Source organism: Brassica rapa, unplaced genomic scaffold (assembly GCF_000309985.2).
Source record: "Brassica rapa cultivar Chiifu-401-42 unplaced genomic scaffold, CAAS_Brap_v3.01 Scaffold0902, whole genome shotgun sequence".
In the NCBI taxonomy this organism is placed as follows: domain Eukaryota; kingdom Viridiplantae; phylum Streptophyta; class Magnoliopsida; order Brassicales; family Brassicaceae; genus Brassica; species Brassica rapa.
This window is the reverse complement of record NW_022610838.1, coordinates 40,914-60,358: the sequence shown is the minus strand read 5'-3', so window position 1 is coordinate 60,358 and position 19,445 is coordinate 40,914. Positions and strand designations below refer to the sequence as shown.

Here is a 19,445-nt window from a genome sequence, read left to right as displayed (position 1 = left end):
TATATCATGCATGCAACAGTTAGGCATCTATAGGTATTATAATCTCCAACACCTGAATAGTGGCCCTGCATCTAATATCATTTCCAACCAAGTTACATTTATTATTTACTCGCTTGTTACTATTGCTATTTCATTTAAACATTTACAACCTTTAGAATTAATAAACACTAGATTTAATTGTTCCCTAGCTCCTTGTGGATTCGATCCCTAAGTACTACATCTGAACCTCTTTTGATGAGAATAACACTCCTTAGGGTAATTTGAGTGGTATCAAATTTGGCGCCGTTGCCGGGGAGCTTTGATCGCCATTAGATTTAGTTTTATTAATTCTTATTCTTTTCTTTACCCCCTTTCTAATAATCTTTTTCTTGTCTTTTCAGGTGCATGCCCAGCGGTACCAGAAGCAACAAGGAGAAAGACTTGCTGTTCTCAGACGATCCTGCTCATTTGGAACGCACCATCCGTAGAGTTCAACGTTCCACATCGCTCGACGCAACCACTTCGTCGTCGATCGATACGCACAACCAACCGTCGACCAACACCAGACCGTCATCGTCGATCGGTCCCAATCGTTCGACAACGATCGATACTACACCGCGTACGTTGATCGATACCGTGTTGTCAAAAATGGTAAACATTAATATTCTAACTCAGGACGAGAACGGAAACCTGTATGACCAGGCCGGTCATCTGCGTAATGCAACAGGTCAGAAAATAGATGCTCAGGGAACTGTAATCCCTGATGCTGATGCTACAGGAGCTGCTCAACTTGTAGATGAGGGCCCTCGATCGAAACAACTGGCCGACTACAATCGCCCAAATGAGTACTATTCCAACAGATCAGCTATTCGACTTCCGGAGATCCAGAAGCACAATTTCGAGCTGAAGCCTCAATACTACACTCTCGTGTCGCAGATACCCTACTCTGGGTTACCGCACGAGCATCCTATGGACCATTTGGAACGGTTCGAGGATCTAATCGCTGCTATTCGGATGGAAGGAGTCCCCGAAGATTACCTGCTGTGCAAGCTCTTCAGATACACGCTGAATGGAGAAGCGATGCACTGGCTTAGGCAGCAACCCACATGATCTTTAACATCCTGGAGCGACATCAAGAATGCTTTCTTACGAAACTTCTTCGATGAGGCGCGCGCTGAAGAACTTCGGAACAAAATTTCCACATTCTCGCAGAAGGCTGGAGAGTCCTTCAAAGATGCGTGGATTAGATTTAGGTTCTTCCAGCGAGACTGTCCACACCACGGATTTAACGAAGTGCAGCTGCTAAGCACTTTCTTCCAAGGTCTCGCCTTACAATATCAAATGGCCCTTCATACGGCGAGTGAAGGAAACTTCACTACTCGGAATCCGTTGGAAGCTGTGAGACTTATCGAAAACCTTGCTAACAGCAGCAGCACCAAAAACACTGACTCTGAACGGAAGAAGTCTGTAGCCTCTATCGGGAAGGAACAGATGGACAAAGTAAGAGCTAAGTTAGATGTGGTGCACGAGCTTCTTAGGAAGCAAGTCTGTTCAGCTGAAGGAGAAGTAGCAGATACGGAAGGAGAAGAAAATGTGAACTACATCGGAGGTACCGGATTCCAAAAATTTGGAAACCAGGGCGGAAACAGAAACTTCTTTGGAAATGGCCAAAGAAGTAACCAAAGTTCACAATTTCAAAAACCCTTCAACAACAGCAAGAGCTACTCGAACTCTTACTACCAAAATCCACCACCCCAGACTCAGGAAAGCAAGATCGAAGAGATGCTTGATCGAGTACTGTTGGGACAACAACAAATCACTGTGGATTTCAACGGTAAGATAGACTCCGCCTACAACAATCTGAACACCAAAATCGAGACCTTAGGGACTCAGGTGAGAAAACTTGAAACCCAAGTAATTCAGACGGGCGAGACTATAAAGAGGCAAGAAGCTTTCGCTAGAGAGGCAGGAGCCGACAAAGGAAAACACCACGTAAATGCCATCATAGATGATGATTTCTGGCAAGTGGTGAGAAATGAAAAGCTTGAGGAAGGAGATTTCAAAATCGAAAGCTCCATGAGTCTCGGCGGATCCCAATGGTGTCGACCGATGTCGATGAACTCGCATCGATCGACAGACCATGATGAAGATCGATGGACGGATTACTCCAGTCATCGATCGACATCGTCTGCCAAATCGATTGAATGCAATGCGGTTCAAATTCTAACTCATGAAGAATTCGCAGCTAAGCATCATCCCACCCACCCTCCCCTTTCTATGAAAAATCGATCGATCGGTTGAGCCAACCATCGATCGACAGAGTGAGTCCGACGTCGATCGACACAACACACCTCCCATCGATCGATAGGCACCTCTGACATACCGAGTGCGGTTACCCTCAATCGATAATGATTACATCAACGCACTCAGACCACCACCTAAACCATTAGCAAACCCACCCGAACCAAAACCCAACCCTTTAAATAGTTCACCAGAATCAGTTCAAGAAGAACAAGAATCTGAAGGGAGAAGGTTAAGGAAAAGAAAGGAGAAGATTCCTAAAAACCTTAAGAGGGAAGCTAACGATAAGGAGATGGATGGTTTCACTAAACGAGTCCTCAGAATCCCAATCGAAAAACCTTTTGATGAAGCTTACTTCACACACCGGTTGTGGATGTTCTTCAGAGAAACAAAGGTAACTGAGGAGGACATTAGGAGAATGTTTCATCAAGTCAGAGAGAAGATGAAACACATGATCACATTGACGAAGAAGAGTGATCCTGGGAAGTTTGCAATACCATGCGTAGTCAAGGGTGTTGAATTTCCCCATTCAATGTGTGACACAGGAGCATCAGTTAGTATCCTCCCTAGGATCATGGCAGACCAGCTTGGTTTGACCATCGAACCCTCAACGGAATCCTTCACCTTCGTGGATCTTTCAGAGAAACGATCAGGAGGTATCATAAGAGATCTGGAGGTACAGATTGGTAATGCCCTTGTCCCTGTAGATTTTCATGTCCTAGACATCGAGCTTAACTAGAACTCTTCACTTCTGCTTGGAAGATCTTTCCTAGCTACAGTAGGAGCTGTATGTGGCATGAACAAAAACAAATTGTGTCTAACGCTCATAGACCCAAACATCCTCTACGACCCAATCCGACCTAAGAGAAAGGTCATTAATTCTGTGGATTATGGGAAAGAACTTGGCTTCATTGGCGCATGCCATTGTGGAGCAGGGTATGAATCGGAGTACGAAACAGAGTACTCGGAATCGATCGACACCACCCAACCTTTCCATCGATCGATTCCAATGTGTCAACGGTGACCGATGACCGCAACAACACGTCACTCGACGTAATGCACCCAGTTGACCATTTCGCTTCACCTAATCATTGTTACCAACACTTTGCCTTCCAACCTCCAAGCAAGAGAGGACATGATGATTATTCCATAGGCAGTTGGGCAGACAGTGGTTTCCATGAAAGTTTTGCAGTTGACACTGTAATTACTTCACCTAATGAGGAACATACGGAGGAATACGATGAGGATTATTGGAAAGAACGTGCAATAGAAATGTCTTTGCAGGATGAAAGACTTGAAACACATAAGTTCACCAACACGTTTCCAACATCGTTCGACGCTGTGCACTCCACATCGGTCGATACCCACCCTCGTCTAGCAAAACAACCGCTCACATCGATCGACACCCGTAAAGGAAAATCGATCGATATTCGCGCCGCAGCAAAAATTCAGGAGCAGAAGAATATTCCCTCCCCAACTAGGTTTATAGATACCTATATAAATCATTTTGCACCTCCGAAACCACCTACACACATCAGAGCAAACACACAAGCAAAAAAGATGAATACTCTTCCTTCTATATCTACAGAAAAATCCATGAAGAGCAATCATCTCAAGAACACAAGTTCTGCAGAAATTACTCTGCCATCGATCGATGTAACTGTATCTACATCGATCGATACTACTCTAAACCCTAATCTTTCTATTTCTAAATTGAATGATTATGCAAACATTGATTACGGTTTTCTAACACCTGATGAATTTGGTATTTTCAGGGACCCAGATGGCAACGCACGTGCAATGGATGGAAGGATTTTACAAGTGTCCAGAGAGGACATAGCAGACATCCTTCAAGTAGCCCATGGACCTGACAACCTATTCTCACAGCAACGTGGCACTCCAGACGTCATTCAAACAGATCCTAACAACCACGCAGGAGTCGCCACAACAGAGATCAACCCATATCTATCACGCCTACCAAAAAGGCAAGCATCGATCGATGGTACAACGGAGAAATCGATCGATAGGGTAACACCAACGTCGATCGATATAGATGAACCGACGTTGATTGACAGACGGTATGAATGTGGGAAAAGTGCTTTCGACATGTATGGAGCCAGAAAGTTCACTTGGGAACAAAGGGACGAGTATGGAGTCTACAGAGATGAGCGTGGACACGCACGAGGCGTAGCTTGTGAGATGATACCTGTCACAAAGGACAACATCAGGAAAATACTGGAAAGAGCATCACTTTTTTGAAGAGAGCCACATCTGTCTTCCAGAACATGCCACTTCCTTCACACTCACAAGACTGGCACCAGAACTCTACACCAAAGATGAAATCGATGAGATGGTGTTTGGTATTTGTGGAGCTCAGGAGAAACTGGGAGAGGAGCTCAAAACATTGGTAGAAGATACACATCAGCCTTTGGATAGAGGCTACAATGAGCTTTTCAGATGTATGGCAGAAATGAGGACAGAAATTGAGAGTTTACGTCAGCAACTTGAGAAGGAAGCTACGACCTCAGCATCGATCGACGCACCACATGCAACATCGATCGACGTCAGTCTTCCTACAGCTCAGATCCCTGCAGAACCACAATGTTCAACACAACACAGGGATGAATGGGAAGTCTCATACATCGACACGAGGATAAACGACGTTTACTGCCCTCTCAACAACAACGTGGACTGGTTAAGAACTAAAATCGAGCTACTACAGCAAGATCTGGACACCATTCGCAAGAAGGACCAACAACCAGCCACATCGATCGACATGTGTACCTTCACATCGCTCGACGCTAAAGTCTCAGCCATGAATGAGAGGCTGAGGACTTACGAGGATATGCATGACCGCTTTATATCACCAGTCATGATAGATTTAAACAAATTGTCTAGTCAATTACTTCATGCCCAAAAGGATATTGAGAACATTACTAATCAAAGTTTTTTGCAGGCAAAATCAGGCTACGAGGGCCTTGGATCGATGGCAAGAAACCTGTGGAGTTACTTCCTTACACAGCAGCAGAGGTTGACAAGATCACATCCAAGATCTACACTGCTCTAGACACCATGGAGGAACGACTTGACAAACGCTGCGATGACATCTACTTTCCATTCGACAACAAAATCAATGGACTAGACAACCACGCAGAATGGCTACAGAAAGAAGTCAAAGCCATTCAGAGGCAACTCGCAGCTCAACACCAGATATCAGCATCGATCGACAGGACAATAGCGAAATCGATCGACGGCAACTCGCCGAGATCGACCAACCAACACATAATCGCATCGATTGATGCTGAGTCTACACCAATCGGCGAGCAGCTGATACACAAGACGGTTTAGTCAATGCAAAAGGAACTGACAAAACTTTCAGCATACGCCTATGACAACATAGGCTGGCACCAGGTTAGCATTGACAACGTTCAAGAAAGGCTACAGAACACCTCCAAAGTACTTGAGAAGATGGATGACATTTTGTTACATTTTGTACATCATAAACTATTCATCATAACTCCGGCTGAGTTACACTGGGACAGTGTAATTTAACTCTGGGGGGGAGATTTACTGATATAATTTATTTTATTCTTATGTAAAGAGGAATTTCAAATAAATTACGCTTAGCTATTGAAAATAGGGATTATAATCTTATATTGATTTAAACATGAATATCTAACCAATCTTTAGCACCATTTTAGATTTACTGATTGCAGATAGCACTAAAGATTTACTGATTGCAGATAGCAATAAGATCTATTGTTTAATTAGGATGAGTCTGAACAGGACTTGGTGGCTAAAACCATTAAGGCTTGATTCATAAAGACTCAAATAAAAGAGTTCGAAACGGGTATGTTTGGAGCATTTAAAGGGTTCAGGTGCATTTCGGAGTAAAGCTATGAATTTGGAGCATTTTGGAGCTTAAAGGACATTTCACCCGAGCTGACCACTTAGAGGTCGACGAGAGGAAGAACAATCGATCGATGCACATCAGTGCTGACGATCGATATCAGGAAATGCCTCGACAGATGATGATTAATATCGATCGATGTACACAAGTACCATCGATCGATGTCGAGACACCAGACGCGACATTTTGGATTCAGCAGACTTAAAAACCAAGGCCAAGCCAAATTACCAAAATGCCCTGATGAGTTTTTAACCTAGTAGAATATATACTGTCTAAGTGTTTTGATGGCAAAACGGAGAGCTTTTCTAGACCTAGTTTTGTTACAAGTTTCATTTGGGAGAGAAGATCACTTGTGATTGGAACTCCTTGTTTCTATTTCTTTTCATCTATTCTATGAGTTTCTATTTCTCTATTGATATGAATTGCTTTGCTATGTCTGAGTAGTTCAACTATTAGATCCAGGGTTCAGATAGGTTTGTGGGGTTAGCCCCAAACTATAGATCTGCCTTGTTGTGATATTCATGATAGATTTGTATTGATTGCTTGTTTTAGCCTTGCTAACTAGAACTTGATCATAGGATTGCATATTCAAGCACACTTGTTATCCCATCCTGTCATCTATCTATCATATTAGGATTGCTGGATAGGGCTAACCGCCAATTTAGAATCTTAGTAGGGCATTTCATACTCGCGCATAGGCCTGGCTAGAACCCATCGATCGATGTCCTCAACTGACAATCGATCGACGTTGGCAAAGGTGTATCGACGATGTCTGAATAGACTATCGATCGACACTCTCTCGTTGTCTGCATGCTAACCGTTGAGACACGATATCTAGTCTGTTAACCAGTGGTACATGCGACAGCTGATCACTGAGTTAAGTGAATGAGCTCTAATATATCATGCATGCAATAGTTAGGCATCTATAGGTATTATAATCTCCAACACCTGAATAGTGGCCCTGCATCTTATATCATTTCCAACCAAGTTACATTTATTATTTACTCGCTTGTTACTATTGCTATTTCATTTAAACATTTACAACCTTTAGAATTAATAAACACTAGATTTAATTGTTCCCTAGCTCCTTGTGGATTCAATCCCTAAGTACTACATCTGAACCTCTTTTGATGAGAGTAACACTCCTTAGGGTAATTTGAGTGGTATCACCAGTCAACCGTGTCATAGGTTGAGCCAAACTTGCAAATCCCTTCACAAACTTCCTAGAGTAACCTGCCAGCCCTAGGAAGCTTCTAACTTCCGTGGCACTGTGTGGTTGGGGCCAATCCTTGATTGCCCTGATCTTCTCTGGATCCACTGAGACGCCCTGGTCAGAAACAATATGACCGAGGAACCCAATACTCTTTTGCCAAAAACTGCACTTGCTGAGTTTAGCAAAAAGTTTGTGCTCTCGTAATCGTTCCGGCACGGCTCTCAAATGTTTCCGATGAGATTCCTCGTCCTTGGAGTAGATCAGGATATCATCAATGAAGATGATCACTGATTCATCCAAGAAGTCCCGGAACACGCTGTTCATCATTTTCATGAATGCTGCTGGTGCATTGGTCAGACCGAACGGCATCACTACGAATTCGTAATGGCCTTACCTGGTCCTGAATGCTGTCTTCCTAATGTCGTTTGGCTCTATAGGAATCTGATGATATTCCGAGGCCAAATCGATTTTAGAAAACCACTTAGCTCCTTTCAGCTGATCCAACAGCTCGTCTATCCTAGGTAACGGGTATTTGTTCTTCACAGTTACCCTATTCAACCCTCGATAGTCGATGCACACACGCATGCTACCATCCTTCTTTTTCACAAAGAGGACTGGTGCACCCCAAGGGGACCTACTTGTCCGTATGAACCCCTTGTCAAGCAATTCTTCCAATTGCTTCTTTAGCTCGGCCATCTCGGCCGGAGCCATTCGATACGGACTCTTGGACAGCGGAGCTGTCCCCGGTTCCAGTTCAATCAGAAAGGGATCGGACCTATAAGGGGGGACACCCTGAGGTACCTGGAACACATCTGGGAACTTCGACACCAACGAATCCTCTGAAAGGTCTTTCAGACAGATAGAACTGCCCGGCTCTGTAGTTGTAATTGTAGCCAAAAAGGACTGACAACCCTGTTCCAACATCCGAATCGCTCGAACTGCTGAAACCACTACTTTCTCTTGAGCCGGACACAGACATTGGTACTGGATCGGTCGAAGCCCAGTCTCCAATTGCACACGACCTCTATGGCAATCGAGAGTGGCCCGATACTTTACCAACCAGTCCATACCTAGGATCACTTCGTGATTCCTTAGGTGGACACAGACCAAATCCACAGGGAATACCTTTCCCTGTATTGACAGTGGGATATTTGACATGAGACCTAGTGAGTTCATGGCTTGCCCTCCGGCCACCCTCACTATCCCAAAATTATCTCCAGCGTCCAGACAGAACAGACCCTTTCCGACCAGTCCTGGACTCACAAAACTATGTGTAGCCCCTGTGTTGAAAAGTACGTGGGTTTCCACACCACCAATCATGAGGGTTCCTAACAGAGGCCCCCATCAGATTCCCCTAGACATTCATGTAGCGCCTGAAACACATCCTGGAACTCGGACACCAACGAATCCTTGCGTGGGTCTAACAGAAAACCAGAAGTGTCAGGCTCTGTAGTTGTAATTGTAGCCAAGAATGACTGACAACCCTGTTCCAGCATCCAAATCGCTCAAACTGCTGAAACCACTTTCTATTGAGCCTGACACAGACCTTGGTACTCTACCGGGTGAAGTCCATTCTCGAATTGCACACGACCCTTATGGCAATCGAGAGTGGCTTGGCACTTTCCCAACCAATCCATACCTAAGATCACTTCTTGATTCTGTAGGTGGACACATACCAGATTCACAGGGAAGACCTTTCCCTGGATCTGTACTAGGATATTCGACATGAGACCTAGTGAGTTCATGGCTTGCCCACCGGCCGCCCTCACTATCCTAAAATTATCACCAGTATCCTGACATAACAGACCCTTTCCGACCAGTCCCGGACTCACAAAACTATGTGTAGCCCCTGTGTCGAAAAGCAGGTGGGTTTTTACCCCACCGACCATGAGGGTTCCTATCAGAGACCCTCATCAGAATCCCTAGACCATTCTAAGTTCCAGACCAAGCATTACTACTTGAATGTAAAAAGATAAATTTAGAAATTACCAGAGATCGAATAAAAAGATCTGGAAGCTCTGTCGTCTCGTGACAGTTCATACACCCTCGGTGTTGTGGTTGGTTTGCCTTGGGACGCCTTGCCTGAGTCTCCACGGCCCTTCCCCTGACTTTTTTGCAGCATGGGACACTCCGATTGGAAATGTCCTTGCTGGCCACAATGGAAACAAGTCATCGTGCCGCTTCTACCAGACGGGTTCGGTCGAGGACAGTTTTGAACCCCATGGTCCATCTTGCCACAACAAACACAAGCCCCCATGGCCTTCCAGCACTCACCGAGATGGTTCCGTCCACATTTGGAACACGCAGGTTGGCCACCAGAGGTCCTTCCTCCGTCCACCTGGTCCCATTTTCTCTTTTTATCATTAGTCTTGCCCAATGGGCCAGACTGTGGCTTAGCCTTAAGCTTAGCTTCTTCAGCCAAGTTAGACTCCAACAAAGCTACCATTTCCACCAGTTCTCCGACGGTGTTGAAAGTGCGGATCGAGCAGTGGGTCTTCAGTTCCGGCCTTAGGTCTCGGATGAACCTACGGACCTGGACTGACTCGTCCTCCAGCTCTCTTCCAACGAACCGTCTGAGTCGGTTGAACTCCTCTTCATACTCCCGTACGGTCCTGCGGCCTTGGACCAAATCTAGAAACTTAGCTTCCAGACGATCCAAAGCCTCAGCAGGAAAGTATTTGCGGTTGAATTCAACTTCAAAATCCGCAAAACTTGTGAGACTTCCATTGGTGCGCTTGTCCACTGCAAGCCACCAATTATGCGCGTCCCCTTCCAGGAAGTGAACCGCAATGTCTCGCCTGTAATCCTCTGGACAGCGAGTTGATTGGAATTTTTGGACTAGCCTACTCCTCCACTCATCTGCCTCCACAGGGTTGTGGGAACCGAAATTTGCACTGTCGATTTCCGTTTAAATAAGGAAACTAGGAAAACCCTAATTTCCCAGAGGTCCTGGATCTCTGCGGGAGCCAACGACAAGTGACCGAATATATGCGGAAATCATGAAAAGATAACAAACGAGTTTAGAGAAAACAGTAGATCTTATTTCGAGTCCGCATAAGAGCGTTGTGATCATTACAAGGGATCATAAAAGCTTTGGCCGCAAAGGCTGTCAGTGAGTTACTTAGTTCTAGCGGCCTAAAAGCTCAAACCTAGTTGAGTCGCAGCTCGATAACAAAAGACGAAAAAGATACATAAAAGGTTTTTGATTGGTTTCAGACTGAACCTTGTTAAAGGCTGCCTACGTACCCCTTTCGAGGATCAAGCCGAACGTAGTTCAATTGATAGAGATGGACAAGAGACCGAACTGCCTGGGCGAGTTCGTCAAGTAATTGAGTGCCAATCATAGAAACCTAACTTGTCGAGAATAAAGCCTAAAGTTTCTTTGTGCATAGAATTCCGAGTCTAAAAAGTTCTCCCATGCCTCTCGCCTAGGACTCCTTATATACTAGCTCCATTGTCGGTTTACGCTTTTACTCTTCTGCCCTTAAGCCGTCATAGCATAAAATGGAGATATTCCATTTTTTCCGATCTTCGTAATTATCTTCAAAATTCCGTATTTATCCGCGGAAACATGACATTTATCTTCCCTTGCGAATCAAGCGTAAACCATAGGCGGTTTACGGGCTTTTGGTTAAGAAATCGTAAGATGGATCTCGAGTCGTGTCTTAGGCCCCTTTGGGCCGTATTCCGACTCGAAACGTTTATTGCGACTTCTTTCGATAAAGAACAGACTTTCCGCGGTTTTTACCGCAAAGTTTGATCGATGATTTAGAATGGCGGAAAACATGAACTGAGTTTGCTATGGTCTTCGTGATATAGCATCGAAGGATAGACGAGAATGCATGGACTGGTGTTGTATCGACGTTTCAGAAGAGCTCGGTCGCTACGTAGCGACCGAGCAGGATGGACGCTCGGTCGCTACGTAGCAACCGAGCTTGGCTCGAGCTCGGTCGCTACATAGCGACCGAGCGGGACGGACGCTCGGTCGCTGCGTAGCGACCGAGCTTGGCTTGAGCTCGGTCGCTACGTAGCGACCAAGCTGTGTGCATGCTTGGTCACGGCGTATCGATCGAGCTTGGCTTGTCTGCGGTCCGATTGCCATACTCGAGCTTGTCCGCGGCCGATTTGGATACATGTCCGTTGCCTTCGGACAATCGTATTTAGTGATTCGATTGATATTTGAACAAGATTTTACCGCAAGGCTCTTCGTAAAGATATCTTTACGAGGATTTCTTTTTCGTAAAAATGTTCATGCTGATTTTTACGGACTTTCAGACATTGATTTCGTCGTGACCAATTTTGACCCCAACAGTTAGCCCCCCAGCTCGTTAGAACCACGAGCTTCTAGCGTGAGGTTCTAGCGAGTGGCTTGGCAAGTTAGGTAAGTAAGGTGAGTTAGGCGGAATTAATGGTTGAAAAGGTAAGTGAAAAGTGGTCTTCTCGCTCTTCTGAAAGTAGAACGCGATAAGATTGGGGCTGCGCCTTATGACGGCTGCCTACGTACCCTTGTTGAAGGGATCAAGCCTTTCGTAGTTCGTCTTGGAGTTAAGGTTCTTATGACTAGTTTTCCAGCGAGACCTTTACGGTCTAGTTTTTATGTAGCGGTTATAAGGCGTGTTGCTGCCGATGGCATTTTGTATGGGTGTAGAAGGAAGACTACGAGTTGACATCTCGTAATCTAACTCTGTGTGAACTGCTATATCCGTAATCTGTTTCGAGAGTTTTCTGCAGTGTGTAAACTTGCGGAATTTCTGAAGATTTTCGAATATTGGCAAAGAGACAAATTTTGGGATCTCGTATCAGGGTGTTTGATACTATTCCTAGAGATGTTAGAGACCAATGCGCTGGGTTTAGGGCAAGACCTAGGTTTACTCCTGGTTTTAGAGGGTGCGATGACTAATTCGACTTACGTATCCCGTTTCAGTTTCATCCTGATTCCATACCGATTTAAAGTCCGCGATAGGTTCTCGGCTTATACGACTTGTATGGTTTGAACCGAGCATCTATCCAAGGACAATTTTTAAGCCTCCTGGAAGTGCTGACCAAAAATTTTGGATTTCTTTTATAGCGCTATTATCCTTGTGTCGGATGTACGAGAGTCATCTCTACGAGATGGCTAAGTCTGTTTAGGACGTTGAGAGCTTGTTGTGATCAGCAACAAACTTAATGGTAAAAATACCGTTTTGAGTCTTCGCGAAGGATATGTTTTGAGAAGATGTTAGTGCGTATGACTGTCTGGTCTTCCAAGAAAATGATTTTATCGAGGAAGGAAATTTCGTTGAAGAACGAATCTTCAGGCGTCTGCGACGTCTCGCGATGCTGAAGATTTGTTATTCTTTCGTATGCCGTGTTTTGTGCTTGAAATGTCCGCGGGCTTGAACATGTTTCGCGATGTTGCAAGGGTTTAGTCTGAGCCCTGCGTTTGAGAAACGTTCTTGTTTGACTACGGATGTTCGCAGCAAAAATTGTTGTTCCTGTTTGGATGCTAATAATTTGATTTTCGATCGAGGAACTAGGATTGAGGTGTAGCGCAAATTTATCCATGGGAATAAGCGTTTTCCTTCATAATGTTTTTTGAAGTGTTCGCCTTCCGAGATCTATTTTGTGCATTTTTGAGGATGTTTCGTATAGCTCTAGAAGCTTTGTTACGAATTTTTTTCCTTACATGTCGCGTATTATAGGTAAAACGTTGCGGGCTTAAAGTGAATTTTGGAGCGTATTGAACTTGGTCAATTTTCAAAAAGTTTAGATTTTCCGTGCTCCTTTTAATGTGCACGATGCTACATCTATTCTCGAGTTTTCTTCGTCGAAAATGTTTTCGATGCTTTTCCATGACATACTTGGTACAACGGAAACTGAAAGAAATGCTTTGGTGATTGAAGATTCCTCGTAGAAATTTTTAAAACGAAACTGGCTTTCTGAAGCCGGAAAAGGCTTCAATACTTTGGCTAATCGTCGAGTTTCAGTTTGATATTGGTACAAGTTTTCTGTACGCATGATTGCGACAAGAAATGATGTATAGTTTTTGAGATTATGTTCATGATCGTCTGGATATGTTGCCAGCGTTTAGACGAATATTAAGATTGTCGTTTGCCTATTCTTGACGATTTGCAGAAGTTTTTTGAAGTTTGGGAGTATACGAGTACAGTATACGTACCTACTCCCCCCTTTCTTTTTTACGAAAGAAAACGGTTGAAACGATACTTTGAAGGGTTGTGTATGTTTCTTCTTCTGATGTTTGGAATGATCGATAATTCGGGACGGTTTATAGACGACGCTTGGACTGTGATTTGGTTATTTCCACGTTGACGACTTGGGATATGTCGGTTCCGAGAAAATTGCCAGAAACGAATCGGTTTTAAGACGACGTTCATGTCTCTAACTTTTTCTCTCTTTAGGAAGCGAGCTTGATATGCGTGGCAATCGTTTCTCGACTTTCGGAGAGTTTAGATCGGTTTGCAAGATCTGGATGAACAATTATCGAAGAATATATCGAGACAGGAAAATTCGCTTAAAACTTAGTTCGCTAGACTATCCGCCTAGGTTTTACGTTCCCTAAAGTTCTATGGCAGCCTCAAAGTAATTTCCTACGAAAATTCCAAGTCTGATTTCAAAAATTTCAAGTCGGAAATACCTTAGTTCTCTCGAAGATGCAGTTTTGTCTCTTCTCAGTTTTGCTTGCTCATTTCCCTTTCCTCTTCTTGTGTATGTTCGCCATTTCCGATATTGGTGTTTATCCTTTGAAACTTGACATTTATGTTCCGAACTTGACTGTTATCTTCTCCTTAGATAAGACGTCGATTTTTGTAAAAAGGTTCAACGTAATCGTATAGTTAAGGCGGCGAAGATGTTAAGTTAACCGTTGCCGTTTTATACAATTAATCTGAATCCATGCGAGAAAACAAGTCTTTGCGTTTTTTTTTTATCGTAAAGTTTCAATGGTAACTCCGGTAGAAACAAGAGACGTTTCGATCCAGACTTGAAGGAGAATACAAAGCTGGAGGTAAGGGCGAGTAGGAGCAAGCGAAGGAGTTTAGACGAGTCTTATTTGTTTTTGTCGTAAAATCTCGACGGAAACTCCGATTGAGACGAATCGAAAAGCGTTTCGATCGGGATTCAAAAGAGAACACAAAGGAGGATCTTTTTGAAGCCTTAAAGGTCGCAATGTAGCGAGCTGGGGGTCTGACAGGTCGCTACGTAGCGAGTGGAAGCTAGCCAGAAAGAGTCCTACTGGTTTTCGTCGTAAAATCTCAACGGAAACTCCGATTGAGACGAAACAAAAAGTGTTGCGACGAGGATTCAAAAGAGAACCCTAAGGAGGACCTTTCTGAGGCCTTACAGGTAGCTACGTAAAGACTGACGGTCTGACAGGCTGCTACGTACAAGTGGAAGCAAGCCAAGAAGAGTCCTACTTGTTTTCGTCGTAAAATCTCAACGGAAACTCCGATTAAACCAAAACGAAAAGCGTTTCGATGAGGATTCAAAGGAGGACCTTTCTGAGGCCTTACAAGTCACTACGTAGCGACTGTCGGTCTGACAGGTCGCTACGTAGCGAGTGGAAGCAAGCCAAGAAGAGTCCTACTTGTTTTCGTCGTAAAATCTCAACGGAAACTCCGATTGAGACGAAACAAAAGGCGTTTCGATGAGGATTCAAAAAAGAACCCAAAGGAGGACCTTTATGAGGCCTTACAGGTCGCTACATAGCGACTAAAGGTCTGACAGGTCGCTACGTAGCGAGTGGAAGCAAGCCAAGAAGAGTCCTACTTGTTTTCGTTGTAAAATCTCAACAGAAACTCCGATTGAGACGAAACGAAAAGCATTTCGATGAGGATTCAAAAGAGAACTCAAAGGAGGACCCTTCTGAGGCCTTACAGGTCGCTACGTAGCGAGTGGAGAGTTGGCTTGAGCTCGGTCGAGCGACCAAGCAGTGTGTGTGCTCAGTCGCTACGTAGCAACCGAGCAGCGTGTGCGTGCTCGGTCGCTACGTAGCGACCGAGCAGTGTGCGTGCTCGATCGCTACGTAGCGACCGATCCGTGTGCGTGCTCGATCGCTACGTAGAAGCGTGTGCGTGCTCGGTCGCTACGTAGCGACCGAGCAGCGTGTGCGTGCTCGGTCGCTACGTAGCGACCGAGCAGTGTGTGTGCTCGGTCTCTACGTAGCGACCGAGCCGTGTTCGTGCTCGGTCGCTACGTAGCGACCGAGCAGCGTGTGCGTGCTCGGTCGCTACGTAGCGACGGAGCCTTGTGCGTGTTTGGTCGCTACGTAGCGACCAAGCAGTGTGCGTGCTTGGTCGCTACGTAGCGACCGAGCTCTGTAATCGTTTTGTTGTGTTTCCTTTTTCCGCGATTAACCTATGGGTTTTTCAGCGGTTTTTGGGAGAACAAGTTTTATCCTTCCGAAATGTTTTCGGAAAACGTGTTTTGGTAAAATCCTTACGCATCGAGATTTCTTTTGTTCGGTAATGAGCCAAACTTACGGGGTTTGATAAGATTTATCGTTTCCCTTTATGTTTAGAAAGAGAAATCACGAGCTTGTTTTTGTGTTCTTCCTGTGGCGGAAGATCGCGACTAAGTTTTCGATTTTGCTGAACAATGCGGCGTTTGCGTAAGCGTTAACCATAGGAGCAGTCAGTGCTGCGAGTTTGTCTTTCATATATCCAGACATCGTTTCGATCAAGCGTTTTGTGGCCATGTGTAAGAGTAATCCGTAACCCCCCCTCCTTCTAGCGCCAAACTGTGGGAACCGAAATTTGCACTGTTGACAGGCTGCTACGTACAAGTGGAAGCAAGCCAAGAAGAGTCCTACTTGTTTTCGTCGTAAAATCTCAACGGAAACTCCGATTGAACCAAAACGAAAAGCGTTTCGATGAGGATTCAAAAGAGAACCCAAAGGAGGACCTTTCTGAGGCCTTACAAGTCACTACGTAGCGACTGACGGTCTGACAGGTCGCTACGTAGCGAGTGGAAGCAAGCCAAGAAGAGTCCTACTTGTTTTCGTCGTAAAATCTCAACGGAAACTCCGATTGAGACGAAACAAAAGGCGTTTCGATGAGGATTCAAAAAAGAACCCAAAGGAGGACCTTTATGAGGCCTTACAGGTCGCTACATAGCGACTAAAGGTCTGACAGGTCGCTACGTAGCGAGTGGAAGCAAGCCAAGAAGAGTCCTACTTGTTTTCGTCGTAAAATCTCAACAGAAACTCCGATTGAGACGAAACGAAAAGCATTTCGATGAGGATTCAAAAGAGAACTCAAAGGAGGACCCTTCTGAGGCCTTACAGGTCGCTACGTAGCGAGTGGAGAGTTGGCTTGAGCTCGGTCGAGCGACCAAGCGGTGTGCGTCCTTGGTCGCTACGTAGCGACCGAGCAGTGTGTGTGCTCGGTCGCTACGTAGCAACCGAGCAGCGTGTGCGTGCTCGGTCGCTACGTAGCGACCGAGCAGTGTGCGTGCTCGATCGCTACGTAGCGACCGATCCGTGTGCGTGCTCGATCGCTACGTAGAAGCGTGTGCGTGCTCGATCGCTACGTAGCGACCGAGTAGTGTGCGTGCTCGGTCGCTACGTAGAAGCGTGTGCGTGCTCGGTCGCTACGTAGCGACCGAGTAGTGTGTGTGCTCGGTCGCTACGTAGCGACCGAGCCGTGTGCGTGCTCGGTCGCTACGTAGCGACCGAGCAGCGTGTGCGTGCTCGGTCGCTACGTAGCGACGGAGCCTTGTGCGTGTTTGGTCGCTACGTAGCGACCAAGCAGTGTGCGTGCTTGGTCGCTACGTAGCGACCGAGCTCTGTAATCGTTTTGTTGTGTTTCTTTTTTCCGCGATTAACCTATGGGTTTTTCAGCGGTTTTTGGGAGAACAAGTTTTATCCTTCCGAAATGTTTTCGGAAAACGTGTTTTGGTAAAATCCTTACGCATCGAGATTTCTTTTGTTCGGTAATGAGCCAAACTTACGGGGTTTGATAAGATTTATCGTTTCCCTTTATGTTTAGAAAGAGAAATCACGAGCTTGTTTTTGTGTTCTTCCTGTGGCGGAAGATCGCGACTAAGTTTTCGATTTTGCTGAACAATGCGGCGTTTGCGTAAGCGTTAACCATAGGAGCAGTCAGTGCTGCGAGTTTGTCTTTAATATATCCAGACATCGTTTCGATCAAGCGTTTTGTGGCCATGTGTAAGAGTAATCCGTAACCCCCCCCCCCCTCCTTCTAGCACCAAACTGTGGGAACCGAAATTTGCACTGTTGATTTCCATTTAAATAAAGAAACTAGGAAAACCCTAATTTCCCAGAGGTCCCGGATCTCTGCGAGAGTCAACGACAAGTGATCGAATATATGCGGAAATCATGAAAAGATAACAAACGAGTTTAGAGAAAACAGTAGATCTTATTTCGAGTCCGCGTAACAGCGTTGTGATCATTACAAGGGATCATAAAAGCTTTGGCCGCAAAGGCTGTCAGCGAGTTACTTAGTTCTAACGGCCTAAAAGCTCAAACCTAGTTGAGTCACAGCTCGATAACAAAAGACGAAAAAGATACATAAAAGGTTTTTGATTGGTTTCGGACTGAACCTTGTTAAAGGCTGCCTACGTACCCCTTTCGAGGATCAAGCCGAACGTAGTTCAATTGATAGAGATGGACAAGAGACCGAACTGCCTGGGCGAGTTCGTCTAGTAATTGAGTGCCAGTCATAGAAACCTAACTTGTCGAGAATAAAGCCTAAAGTTTCTAAGTGCAAAGAATTCCGAGTCTAAAAAGTTCTCCCATGCCTCTCGCCTAGGACTCCTTATATACTAGCTCCAAGGTTGGTTTACGCTTTTACTCTTCTGCCCTTAAGCCGTCATAGCATAAAATGGAGATATTCCATTTTTTCCGATCTTCGTAATTACCTTCAAAATTCCGTATTTATCTGCGGAAACTTGACATTTATCTTCCCTTGCGAACCAAGCATAAACCGTAGGCGGTTTACCGGCTTTTGGTTAAGAAATCCTAAGATGGGCCTCGAGTCGTGTCTTAGGCCCCTTTGGGCCGTATTCCAACTCGAAACGTTTATTGCGACTTCTTTCGATAAAGAACGGACATTCCGTGGTTTTTACCGCAAAGTTTGATCGATGATTTAGAATGGCGGAAAACATGAACTGAGTTCGCTACGGTCTTCGGGATATAGCATCGAAGGACAGACGAGAATGCATGGACTGGTGTTGTATCGACGTTTCGGAAGAGCTCGGTTGCTACGTAGCGACCAAGCGGGACGGACGCGCGGTCGCTACGTAGCGACCGAGCGAAACGGACACTCGGTCGCCACGTAGCGACCGAGCAGGATGGATGCTCGGTGGCTACGTAGCGACCGAGCTTGGCTCGAGCTCGGTCGCTACGTAGGTACCGAGCGGGACGGATGCTCGGTGGCTACGTAGCGACCGAGCTTGGCTTGAGCTCGGTCGCTACGTAGCGACCGAGCGGGACGGATGCTCGGTCGCTACGTAGCGACCGAGCTTGGCTCGAGCTCGGTCGCTACGTAGCGACCGAGTGGAACGGACGCTCAGTCGCTACGTAGCGAGCGAGCTGTGTGGATGCTTGGTCACGGCGTATCGATCGAGCTTGGCTTATCTGCGGTCCGATTGCCATACTCGAGCTTGTCCGCGGCCGATTTGGATACATGTCTGTTGCCTTCAGACAATCATATTTAGTGATTCGATTGAGATTTGAACAAGATTTTACCGCAAGGCTCTTCGTAAAGATATCTTTACGAGGATTACTTTTTTGTAAAAATGTTCATTCTGATTTTTACGGACTTTCAGATATTGATTTCGTCGTGACCGATTTTGACCCCAACAAGGGTCGGTGCTACCTGAGAATTGCTTCGTACCCAATCTGGATAGATGTTGAATCAAGCTCAGATATTCAACCTTCTTTACAAACCTTTCCGGTGGATCAATCATGATCACCTCAACCGCATCCACAGCTGGACCCGTAGCAATAAGTGTAGCCGTAGCTACAGGTGTAGCTTGACCAACTAATGAATTCACTAGTGGAGTGAACAGCTGAGTCATAGCCGC

General features: G+C 45.4%; 1 non-coding gene across 1 annotated transcript; it reads right to left on the bottom strand.

The window, feature by feature from the left end:
• Positions 1-1,159: 1,159 nt before the first annotated feature.
• LOC117131411 lies at positions 1,160-1,265 on the bottom strand. Its single transcript, XR_004454604.1, has one exon. It is a non-coding gene; the product is annotated as a small nucleolar RNA R71 (small nucleolar RNA).
• Between the last annotated feature and the right edge of the window lie 18,180 nt (positions 1,266-19,445).